Source organism: Aquarana catesbeiana, linkage group LG03 (genome assembly GCF_042186555.1).
Source record: "Aquarana catesbeiana isolate 2022-GZ linkage group LG03, ASM4218655v1, whole genome shotgun sequence".
Taxonomy (NCBI): Eukaryota; Metazoa; Chordata; class Amphibia; order Anura; family Ranidae; genus Aquarana; species Aquarana catesbeiana.
In genome coordinates, this window is record NC_133326.1 from 15,284,033 (window position 1) to 15,297,660 (window position 13,628).

The 13,628-nt window shown below is 44.5% G+C and overlaps 1 protein-coding gene across 5 annotated transcripts in view; it reads left to right on the plus strand.

Moving 5' to 3' along the window:
- The window catches only part of MEGF11 (multiple EGF like domains 11), an 838,162-nt gene that overhangs the window by 471,741 nt on the left and 352,793 nt on the right, over positions 1 to 13,628 (plus strand). The gene's annotated exons all lie outside the window — the stretch shown is intronic.

The following is a 13,628-nucleotide window of genomic DNA, read 5'->3' on the forward strand; positions in this document are numbered from 1 at the left end:
GGGGCTGATTTCATGGCAGACGATTTTGTTTGCTGGTCGGAGTTTGCGATATTCACTGAACCTGTCCTCAGCCCCCCCCCCTGTTCGCACCACAACCCCCTTTTACAGCACAGTCCCCCCTTTATATCAGTGTCCTCAGTTCCCCTTTACATTGCAGTGTCCCCTTTGGACCCCTTTAACACTGGAGGCGTTTTTCAGGCGCTTTCGCGCTAAAAATAGCGCCTGTAAAGCGCCTGAAAAATGCCTCATCTGCAGTCCCAGTGTGAAAGCCCGAGTGCTTTCACACTCGCAGTCGACTAAAACGACTAAAACATTTTTTTTTTTTAACAACAAGGTTGGTCTTTATTTGAGAGTATGATATACAGAATGTAAAAAAAAAACGAAAATAGTGTGACAAATACACAGTACAGTTATGTAACGTATAGATATTATACAGCAGACATTATTAGCTCAGCATTTAAGTGTTGTACAGTTTGGTATTGCCAGGCGGGGGGGGGGGGGGGGATGTCAGCATAAAATACAGATAGTCATTGCACAATACATAGGGGGGGGGGGTGTCAACATACCCATTACACACCACAATCCTGCCCAGCTCCACAGCCCTCAGAGACCCAGCAGGGAGGTCAGATCGGGTCAGTCCATGGTTGCCAGACTTTGGCGAATTTTTGGGGACAACCTCTACTTATATAAGTTAATTTATAAAGCGGTATGACCGCATTTATTGAGTCTTCCCAGGTTCTTATTGTAGGGGGACGACTAGACGTCCACTTTAACAGAATCACTTTTTTAGCATAGAATAACAGTAGGGCCAGTAGTATTTTGGTATAGCGAGGTCTCTGTTCGTCATCTTGGATACCCAACAGGGCCAATTCTGGCGATAGGGAAATTTCCAACTGTAGTCTGACCTGTATAAATTCCTCTATAGCAGCCCAATATCTGGAGAGTCTAGGACAGTTCCAGAACATGTGGATATAGTCACTATCCGGCGACTGGCACCTCGGACAATTCGAGGATCTCAACGGAAACGCTCTGTGCAGCCTCTGAGGGGTGAAGTACACCCTATGCAAAAACTTGGTCTGGATTAGTTTATCCCTAGAGGAGATCAGTACCTGAAGACCATTATCAAAGCACTCTTCCCAAGATTCCCTGTCTAGGTTCGGAATATCTGTCTTCCACTTAACCCACAAGGCTTCCATCCTGGGCGAGCCTTTCTTAAGTATTGTAAAGTATAGCGTAGACAAGGGTTTTTGCAAGGCCTCTTGTGAGAGCAACTCCTCAACCGCATCGGCCTGAATAATAGGCGGGGTCGGAAATTGTGCTTGGAAGGCATGTCGCAGCTGATAGTAACGAAAAAACATCCACCCCGGGAGATTATGCCCAGTCGCTAGTGTACGGAATGGGATAAGGGATCCTGACATTATAATATCTTTTAAGACCTTGATACCATATCTGGCCCAGACCTGCGGATCCGGAATGGTCCGAAAATGCGGGAGGGTGGAGTTCCCCCACAACGGGCAGAATGGAGACCACTGGTTGGCAGCTAAGAACCTTTTCCTAGCCATTCCCCAGACTCTTATGGTAGTTTCAGTGGGAACAGGCAAGGAGGGGTACGACGACGTCCCGCGGTAGGCCAGGTTGCTTAGTTCAGTAAGGGATCCCACGATAGCCGCCTCGAGACACACCGCTGCGTTAGCTCTAGATTGTTCGAACCACCACCTGATCGTGACCAGGACAGCCGCCCAGTAGTACACCGTCAGGTTAGGTAAGGCTAGGCCACCGAAACTCACGGGGAGCTGCAAAGTGGTGCGAGCTATACGTGGAGACGATCCCCTCCATAGAAAGGAGCCAATACACGTATCCAGATTCTTAAAAAAGATTTGGGGTATCCACGTTGGGCAGTTTCGGAATATATAATTGAGCTTGGGCAGGTATATCATTTTCAAGACATTAATCCTCCCAAGGAGATTTAGGGTCAGATTAGCCCATCGGGAACAGTGCTCTTTTAGTTGCGCGACTATTGGAAAAAGGTTTAGGCGCTGATATGCCTGGGGTTCTCTTGCAATCTTTATACCCAGGTACGTGAATTCGTCCACCCATCTCAATGCTGTCTGAGGAGCCAGCTCTTTTGCCCGCCCATCTAAGGGGAAAAGGACTGATTTGGACCAATTTATACGTATCCCTGAGAATTGCCCAAACTCGTCAAAGGCCTCCAGAGCAGCCTCCAATGAGGGACCAGCATCCTGCAAGTAAAGCAGGGTATCGTCAGCGTACAGTGATATTTTCTCCTCCAGAGGGCCAATCCTAAGTTCCACTATGCGGCTGGATTCCCGGACCAAAATCGCCAGGGGCTCCAGGGCAAGTGCAAACAAGCTGGGGGAAAGGGGACAGCCCTGCCGAGTGCCCCTCTGGAGGAGAAAGAAATCTGAGAGGGTATCATTTACTCGAATTCTTGCCCTAGGACCTTTATACAGGACCCGGAGCCATTGCATGAAGCGAGGGCCTATTCCAAACTTCTGCATGACCGCCCATAAGTACTCCCATTCAACAGAGTCGAAAGCCTTTTCTGCATCCAGAGAGGCTATGACTCTAGTTCCTCTGTTATCATGGGCGGCAGCTAGATTCAGAAATAAGCGACGGATGTTTATGTCGGTACCCTTGCCCGGCATAAAACCGGTCTGATCGACCTGCACCAGGTCCTCCATCACCTTACCAATTCTAATAGCCAGTATTTTGGCCAGTAATTTAGCATCTGCATTGATGAGGGAAATAGGCCGGTAAGAGGCGCAGTCTTCCGGGTCCCTGCCAGGCTTGGGCACCAACACAACAATTGCTTCGGATAACGAATCTGGGATGGATCCCAGTTCCGCCGACCGCAGCAGGAGCGAGGTGAGTCTTGGTGCCAGGAGTTCTTGGTATGTGGCATAGAATTCTATAGGGATGCCGTCCGGTCCAGGGGATTTCCCAGACTGCATAGCACCCAATTCCTCCTGGACTTCCTCTAAGGAAATGTCCTTATCTAACTCCTCACGCTTCTCATCCGTCAGGGAGGGGAAGGGAATCCTCTCCAGATACTGGAGTAGCTCCTCACCACTGAATCCCGCTCTAGCTGAGTACAAATTCTGATAGAACTCAAGAAACCTTGCATTGATGTCCACTGGGGTCGTCAATAGCCGACCATCCAGCGCCTTCACCCTTCCAATATGGGTGACACCATTCCCTCCCTTTGCTAACCAAGCCAGACTAAAACATTTTAGTCGACTAAATAAATACTATTTTAGTCGACTAAAATAGGACTAAAAACTAAAACAACTGAGATGACTAAAATACGACTAAAACTAAAATGGCATTTTAGTCAAAAAGGCTAAAATGGGACTAAAACTAAAATGCCATTTTAGTCAAAAGACCAAAACTAAATTGAAATTTGACTTCAAAATGAACACTGGTCTGTAGTGCATGTTCATACCTCAGTACCTTAAATAATAACATATTCGATTTTTCACTCCAGCAGTGTATAATGAGTTTGGAAATTGTAGAGAAATGTTAACTAACGCATTACAATTTAATTACACCCATTTGATTTTAGACGACTAAAATGAGTTTTAGTCGACTAAAATGTACTGGAGATTTAGTCGACTAAATACGACTAAAACTAAAACAATTGCAGAAGACTAAAATGGGACTAAAACTAAAATGCCATTTTAGTCCTAAGACTGAGACTAAAACTAAATTGAAATTTGCTGCCAAAATTAACACTGCACACTCGGGGCGCTGTGCTGGCAGGATGTCAAAAAAAGTCCTGCAAGTAGCTTCTCTGAGGCGCTTCGTTTACACCGCTCCTAAAGCTCCTCTGCCCATTGAAATCAATGGGCAGCGCCACCAAAGTGCCTGCAAAGAGCCTTGATAGCAGTGCTTTGCGGGCGCTTTTAACCCTTTATTCGCCTCTAAAACGACGGTAAAGCGGCGCTTTACCGCTGACGCCCCTGCGCTGGGAGTGTGAAAGGGTTCCTACAGTGCAGTCCCCTTTACATCACAGTGCCCCTTTATATTATTGTAACGGGAGCTGCTCTGTAGAGGGGGCTGCACTGTAATGTAAAGGGGGCTGCACTGTAAAAGGGGCACTGTGAGGAAAAGAGATTTCATCTCCAAAATACGGAAAGTTTTCTTCACAGTAAGAGCTGTGAAAATATGGAATAGACTCCCTCCAGAGGTGGTTCTGGCCAGATCAGTAGATTGCTTTAAGAAAGGTCTGGATTCTTTACTAAATGTACATAATATAACTGGGTACTGACATTTATAGGTAAAGTTGATCCAGGGAAAATCTGATAGCCTCTCTGGGATCAGGAAGGAATCTTTTCCCCTGCTGTAGCACATTGGATCATGCTTTGGTGGGGGTTTTTCGCCTTCCTCTGGATCAACTGTGGGTATAGGATTGTGTATATGGGATTGTATAATATTTTTTATTTTATTTTTTTATTTATTTTTTTATTTATTTTTCTTTTATGGTTGAACTAGATGGACTTGTGTCTTTTTTCAACCTAACTATGTAACTATGTGATGTAAAGAGGGCTGTACTGTAATGATTACACTGCCCCCTTTACAGAGGGGTCCCCTTTATATTACAGTGCCCCCTTTACAGTGCAGTCCCCTTTACATGACAGTGCCCCTTTAAATTAATGCAAATGGGGACTACGCTGCAAAGGGGGCACTGTGATTTAAAGGGGACTGCACTGGAATGATTACAGTTCCCCTTTGCAGTGCAGACCCATTTATTTTACAGTGCCCCCTTTACATTGCCCCTGCAGTCTGGCCCCCCTTTCCTCTCTTCCATTCTAATCTCTGCCTCCCCTGCACAGGACTCCAGGCTGTGATCAGTCTATGTGTCCACTCCCCCCCCGCCTGCCCGCCTGATTATGTCACCCTATCAGCAGGGCAGGGGGTGGGAGGAGCTCTCCATTCCAATCTGCAGCTGCTCCCGCCCCCTGCCCCGCTGATAGGATGACATCACTGGGCGGGGGAGCTGAGGGGAGGACACACAGGTGAGGAGATGGTGGTCTGGGACAGCCTTGTGCAGTTTGGCCCGGTCAGCAACAGGCCAAGGACCGACACCGGCCTGCGGACCTGGGGGTTGGGGACCCCTGCACTAAGGAATCGTGGATTTCCACCAGGTGTCAGCAAAATAAACTTGTGGTGTCGTTTGTTAAATGGTCCCATGTTGGGTTCAGGTGAATAGGAAACGCTCTACAAGTGCCCCGCAACCGCATGCAATGTACGTGGTTGCAGCGCGCAAGTGTGGCGACCCAGTGAGTTAAAGCAGTCAGTGAGGAGGCGATACAGCGCCTCTTTAACGCCTGTCAATACTCTGCAATACCATGCAATATCCTCCCATATTCTGCAATACCCTGCCATACTCTGCAATGCCCTGCCATACTCTGCAATACCCCGCAATACTCTGCACTACTCTGCAATACCATGCAATATCCTTCCATACTCTGCAATACCCTGCAATACTCTGCACTACTCTGCAATACCATGCAATATCCTTCCATACTCTGCAATACCCCGCAATACTCTGCAATACCCCGCAATACTCTGCAATACCCCGCAATACTCTGCACTACCCTGCAATACCCCGCAATACTCTGCAATACCCCGCAATACTCTGCACTACCCTGCAATACTCCGTAATACTCTGCAATACCCCACAACACCCCGCAATAATTTGCAATACCCTGCAATACTCTGCACTACCCTGCAATACCCCACAATACTCTGCAATACCCCGCAATACTCTGCAATACCCCACAATACCCTTCAATACCCCACAATACCCTGCAATACCCCGCAATACTCTGCAATACCCTGCAATACTCTGCACTACCCTGCAATGCTCCGCAATACCCCGCACTAATCCTGCAACACCCCGCAATACTCTGCAATACCCTGCAATACTCCGCAATACCCTGCAATACTCTGCAATACCCTGCACTACCCTGCACTACTCCGCAATACCCAGCCATACCCAGCCATACTCTGCAATACCCAGCCATACTCTGCAATACCCTGCAATACCCATCCATACCCTGCAATACCCAGCCATACCCAGCCATACTCTGCAATACCCAGCCATACTCAGCCATGCTCATCCATACTCAGCTATCCTCATCCATACTCGGCCATGCTCAGCCATACTCGGCTGTACTCTGCCTCTGTATGTGGCCAGGCTGTGGAAGTCTCACACATGTGGTATCGCTGTACTCAGGAGGAGTAGGAGAATATATTTTGGGGTGTCATTTTTGGTATGTACATGTTATGTGTTAGAAATATTGTATAAATGGACAACTTTGTGTTAAAAAGAAATGTGTTTTAACCACTTCCCGCCCGCCATCATATGACGTCCTTGAATTTGTGCGGGGATATCTGAATGATGGTTGCAGCTACAGGCATCATTCAGATATCAGCTTTTTCAGCCGGCGATTCCCTACACCATAAGAATGATCGTAGCGGCTGTTCCACTACTTGATCGTTCTTATGAGAGGTGAGAGGGGACCCCCCCTTCCCGCTGCCCTCCGGTGCTTCTACTGACTCACCGCTAGGATCAAAGCCAGGATCATTTTTTTTATTTTTTTATTTCAGGCTTCCCAGCCTAGAGGTGAGATGTGGGGTCTTATTGACCCCATATCTCACTGTAAAGAGGACCTGTCATGCCATATTCCTATTACAAGTTTTGTTTACATTCCTTGTAATAGGAATAAAAGTGATCAAAACAATTTTTTTTTGGAAAAAAGTGTCAAACTAAAATAAATAAAGTAAAATGAACAATAAAAAGAAAAAAAATTATTTTTAAAGCGCCCCTGTCCATGTGCTCGCATGCAGAAGCGAATGCACACGTAAGTCCCGCCCACATATGAAAACAGTATTCAAACCACACATGTGAGGTATCGGTGCGAACATTAGAGCGAGAGCAATAATTTTGGCCCTAGACCTCCTCTGTAACTCAAAACATGTAACCAGTAAAAAATTTTAAAACGTTCCCTATGAGGATTTTTAAGTAGCGAAGTTTGGCGCCATTCCACGAGCGTGTGCAATTGTGAAGGGTGACATGTTAGGTATCTATTTATTCGGCGTAACTTCATCTTTCACATTATGCAAAAACATTGGGCTAACTTTACTGTTTTGTTTTTCTTTAAAGCACAAAACTGTTTTTTTTCCCCAAAAAAAAGCGTTCAAAAAATTGCTGCACAAATACCGTGCGTGATAAAAAGTTGCAACAACCGCCATTGTATTCTCTAAGGTCTTTGCTAAAAAAAAACATATATATAATGTTTTGGGGTTCTATGTAATTTTCTAGCTAATAAATGATGATTTTTACATGTAGGAGAGAAATGTCAGAATTGGCCTGGGTGCTCCAGAACGCCTGGAGGTGCTCCCTGCATGTTGGGCCTCTGTATGTGGCCACGCTGTGTAAAAGTCTCACACATGTGGTATCACCATACTCAGGAGTAATAACAGAATGTGTTTTGGGGTGTAATTTGTGGTATGCATATGCTGTGTGTGAGAAATAACCTGCTAATATGACAATTTTGTGAAAAAAAAAAAAAGAAAAAAAAATCTTAATTTTGCAAAGAATTGTGGGAAAAAATGACAACTTCAAAAAACTCACCATGCATCTTTCTAAATACCTTGGAATGTCTTCTTTCCAAAAAGGGATCATTTGGGGGGTATTTGTACTTTTCTGGCATGTTAGGGTCTCAAGAATATAGATAGGCCGTCAGTAATTCAGGTGTGATCAATTTTCAGATATTGGCACCATAGCTTTTGGACTCTATAACTTTCACAAAGACCAAATAATATACACCAATTTGTACTTATTTTTACCAAATATATGTAGCAGTATAAATTTTGGCCAAAATTTACGAAGAAAAATTACTAATTTGCTAAATTTTATAACAGAAACAAAGAAAATTTCTTTTTTTTACCGAATTTTCAGTCTTTTTTCTTTTTATAGCGCAAAAAATAAAAAACCCAATGGTGATTAAATACCACCAAAAGAAAGCTCTATTTGTGCGAAAAAAGGACAAAAATTTCATATAGATACAGTGTTGCATGACTGAGTAATTGTCATTCAAAATGTGAGAGCACCGAAAGCTGAAAATTGGTCTGGTTAGGAAGGGGGTTTAAGTGCCCAGTTGTCAAGTGGGTTATAATGCTTAAAGTGAAACAATAAAAATGAAATATTCCTTTAAATATCGTGCCTGGGGGTCCCCTTAGTCTGCCTGTAAAGTGGTGCATCTTTCTGATGTGTTTTACTGTACCGCAGCAAAACGGCATTTCTAAAGGAAAAAATGTCATTTAAAATTGCTCAAGGCTGTAATGAATTCCCGGATTCAGTCAATATACATAAAAATCATTGGAAAAAAAGGCATAGGTTCCCCCCCCTTCCCTCCCCCCAGTTCATACCAGGACCTTCGGGTCTGGTATGGATTTTAAGGAGAACTCCACGCCAAAATAAAAAAAAAAATGGAGTGGGGTCCCCCCAAAATCCATACCAGACTCTTATCCGAGCAAGCAAGCAGGAAGGGGGGGGGGACAAGGGAGCCCCCCCGAACCATGCCAGGCTGCTTGCCCTCAACATGGGAAGTGTGCTTTGGGGTCCCCCCAAAGCACCTTGTCCCCATGTTGATGGGGACAAGGGCCTTGTCCCCACAACCCTGGCCATTGGTTGTGGGGGTCTGTGGGCGGGGGGCTTATCGGAATCTGGAAGCCTCCTTTAACAAGGATGGGTATCGGGTACATTGTACCCCTACCTATTCACCAAAAAAAGTGTCAAAAAGTAAAAAACACAAAAGACAGTTTCTGACAATTCCTTTATTAAAAAAGAAAAAAAAAAAAGTGTCCCGCGATGTCCATCCATCTTCAATCATGGCTCCGACAGACCCGACAAATAGAAAAAAAACCCCGAAAATACTCCACCTCCATTGGAGGCGTCCCGCTGACTGCTGTCTTTTCGTTGTGATAGCTGTTATATAGGCAAGAGCGGGGCCACCCGCTGATGTAACCGCATGACCTCGCCCCCTTCTTACGGCACATGACGTCAGAAGGGGCGGGGTCACTCTGTTACCCTTAAATTCTATACCAGACCCGAAGGGCCTGGTTATGGACTGGGGGGGGACCAATGTCGTTTTTTTTTTTAATTCTGGCATAGGGTTCCCCTTAACCACTTCAATACACTATATTACATACTGTACACTGACTGCACTATGTTTGTGTGTGTGTGTATATATATATATATATATATATATATAATATGTTAGACTGCATGCACTGTATATATAGTTTACATTACACTGACTGCACTGTATGAATATATATATATACTAGACTGCCTGCACTGTATATATAGTCTATACTAAACTGCCTGCACGCCACTAACTAACCTGCCTCTAGCTAACTTCTCTCATTCATAACACTATATACAGCCGCTGTGTAAGCAGCCTTATATAGTGACGGGCGTGGACTTAGCCCTCTGAGCCATGATTGGCTAAAGGCACCCTGCCTCTTGCCAATCATGGCTTTCACAGCAGAGCGTGCTGTGATTGGCCAAAGCATACAGGTCAGGTACATGCCTTGGCCAATTATCAGACATCAATGCACTGCGATCTCGCTGTGCATTATGGGGCGTTCAGCGGCGCTCTAATTTGCCGTGAACGCCCTATAAAGTTCGGTATTTGCAGAACGGGCGAACATCCGAACTTACGTTTGACTCGAACATCGGGCTCATCCCTAATGGTGACTGTGAGTATCTGACGGGATGGAAGTTACGCCTTCCAGACTTTGTTTATTCAGGCTGGGGGGGGGGGGATTTTCATGTTTTTCAGTTGAAGTAATAATGCCGCATCACCATCCGTACCCCTGCAGTATAAACCGAGCTGCACACCGCTAACCGGAGTATTTGTCAGTAGTAATGCCTGAGGCTCGTATTATGAGAATTGCTACAAAAATAATATAAGCCATGCAAGACTCTTCCATCTCCTGCCACATCCAAGACTCCGCAATATCAGCCGGATTATTAGGCTCATAACTCTGCAGGCTCTGCACCGGGACACACACCGGGTACCGGTACTTCTAAATAGAAAGTGGAAGTGTAATACCGCACTGTCCCTTTAAACAATGAACAGCAGCTAGCACAGAAAATAGACAGTTGCAAAAATAACATAGAAATAAAAGTGCAGCGCTAGAAACATCCAGTATCTCACAAAAGTCAGTACACCCCTCACATTTTCGTAAATATTTTCTTCTATCTTTTCATGTGACAACACTGAAGAAATGACACTTTGCTACAATGTAAAGTAGTGAATGTACAGCTTGTATAACAGTGTAAATTTGCTGTCCCCTCAAAATAACTCAACACACAGCCTTTAATGTCTAAACCGCTGGCAACAAAAGTGAGTACACCCCTAAGTGAAAATGTCCAAATTGAGCCCAATTAGCCATTTTCCCTCCCTGGTGTCATGTGACTTGTTAGTGTTACAAGGTCTCAGGTGTGAATGGGGAGCAGGTGTGTTAAATTTGGTGTTATCGCTCTCACTCTCTCATACTGGTCACTGGAAGTTCAACATGGCACCTCATGACAAAGAACTCTCTGAGGATCTGAAAAAAAGAATTGTTTCTCTACATAAAGATGGCCTAGGCTATAAGAAGATTGCCAAGACCCTGAAACTGAGCTGCAGCACGGTGGCCAAGACCATACAGCGGTTTATCAGGACAGGTTCCACTCAGGACAGGCCTCACCATGGTCGACCAAAGAAGTTGAGGTCACGTGCTCAGCGTCATATCCAGAGGTTGTCTTTGGGAAATAGACGTATGAGTCCTGCCAGCATTGCTGCAGAGGTTGAAGGGGTGGGGGAGTCAGCCTGTCAGTGCTCAGACCATATGCCGCACACTGCATCAAATTGGTCTGCATGGCTGTCATCCCAGAAGGAAGCCTCTTCTAAAGAGGATGCACAAGAAAGACCGCAAACAGTTTGCTGAAGACAAGCAAACTAAGGACATGGATTACTGGAACCATGTCCTGTGGTCTGATGAGACCAAGATAAACTTATTTGGTTCAGATGGTGACAAGCGTTTGTGGTGGCAATCAGGTGAGGAGTACAAAGACAAGTGTGTCTTGCCTACAGTCAAGCATGGTGGTGGGAGTGTCATGGTCTGGGGCTGCATGAGTGCTGCCGGCACTGGGGAGCTACAGTTCATTGAGGGAACCATGAATGCCAACATGTACTGTGACATATTGAAGCAGTACATGATCCCCTCCCTTCAGAGACTGGGCCACAGGGCAGTATTCCAACATAATAACGATCCCAAACACACTTCCAAGGCGACCACTGCCTTGTTAAAGAAGCTGAGGGTAAAGATGATGGACTGGCCAAGCATGTCTCCAGACCTAAACCCTATTGAGCATCTGTGGGGCATCCTCAAACTGAAGGTGGAGGAGCGCAAGGTCTCTAACATCCACCAGCTCCATGATGTCGTCATGGAGGAGTAGAAGAGGACTTCAGTGGCAACCTGTGAAGCTCTGGCGACCTCCATACCCAAGAGGGTTAAGGCAGTGCTGGAAAATAATGGTGGCCACACAAAATATTGACACTTTGGGCCCAATTTGGACATTTTCCCTTAGGGGTGTACTCACTTTTGAGGGGACAGCAAATTTACACTGTTATACAAGCTGTACATTCACTACTTTACATTGTAGCAAAGTGTCATTTCTTCAGTATTGTCACATGAAAAGATATAATAAAATATATACAGAAATGTGAGGGGTGTACTCACTTCTGTGAGATACTGTATCTCAAAATGAACTGGAACAAAATGTTGTGAATCTCACAATCAATATTAGGAATTGTGTGAAACCTAAGTATATTCACAGTGATACTACATCAATATTGAAAAACAAATAGATAAATGTGAAATCCATGAGTAGTAGAAACCCAATGTGTGGTGAGTCCAAAAATTAAATGAATAGAAACCAAATGTTCATAACATCCTCTTGACGTCAAAAGTGAAAACAACTCGTGAGGAAAGTTTACAAAGTAGATAATCCACCACCAATTAGATGAAGGCTTACCAGAATGTTTGAACCCAAAGGGGGAATACGCCCATTGAGTCAAACAGGCTTGTGGTGGTACACCAAAGATGAAGGCTTCAAATCTGGCGACCTTTGATAAATGAACCAGGTAATCCCAAAAGTCTCCAAATGGCTCTCCAGGGTAGTAACCTCCAAGGTAAGATATTCATGGAGCAAGATGGATAGATTCTCCCATGCATTCATATATATAGTTGGAGAGGAAAAGAAAATGCCACATAGCGTGTTTCCATAAAAAATTAATTAAATTATTAAAGTTAAAAAAACTCACATTTGAGAAGATAAACAGCGCTTTTGGTACATCTATAATGGCAGCAGTGGAGCCCAACTTGACGCGTTTCGTCTAACTAGACATCATCTACCGGAACTTCTAGGATGGATTACACAACAAGGCTCCTACAAAGGCTTTATTAGCAAAAGTATAAACATTTGAGAAGATAAACAGCGCTTTTGGTACATCTATAATGGCAGCAGTGGAGCCCAACTTGACGCATTTCGTCTAACTAGACATCTTCTTCCGGTACTTCTAGGGTGGATTACACAACAAGGCTCCTACAAAGGCTTTATTAGCAAAAGTATAAAGTACCCCTCCTATGGAATGACCAGTGAGGGGCTTTATAAGACCTCAACGTACAGCTGGGCGAGGTCAAAGTTATACCCGCATGGGGTGTACAGGTGTTCCTTGCAGCTGTATGCAGGCAGGCCTATTCATGTCTATTGGGAGGCAGGGGCTGATTCCGATTTGCATGACCCCCGATCGCACACTGTCTGTGTTCACCGGCGTGCTCCTACTCGAGGTGTCAAATTAGGAGCAGCAGCTGATTTACCAAAGGAGTCGAGAAATCCCATGCAAATAATGATGGGAAAGTATTCACTTTTATTAGCCATTTATTGAATAAATTAACAGGGATTTGCACAGTGGTGGCCCCTCCATTAGGGGCGCGCGGCCCCCCCATCCATGCAAAGCTGGGATGAGAAACTTAGAGATCTATTAGTAAAAGTGGTACACACATTACACATTGTTAGGCACTCATTGAACCCTTTGATTGCCCTAGATGTTAACCCCTTCCCTGCCAGTGTCATTAGTACAGTGACAGCGCATATTATTATAACCGATCACTGTATTAGTGATGTCAGGGGCAATTAGTCAGTTCCCCCCCAGCTTCAGTTAGTGTCAGATTGGCCGCCGCACTATCCCAATATGAGTCGCTGGTCACCCCTGTTAGTAGTATAAAATAAAAATTCCAGTATACAGGTATATCCCATAGTTTGTAGACATAACTTTCACCCAAATCAATCAATGTACACGTATTGGGAATTTTTTTTTTTATCAAAGACATGTAGCAGAATACATTTTGGCTTAAATTTATGTAGACATTTTTTTTTATTCTTTATTATTGGATATGTTTTGAAGCTAAAAGTAAAAAAGATTGTTTTTTTTTTCATAATTTTTTTTTTTTTTTTTTTAATTTACAGTATATCGCAAAAAATA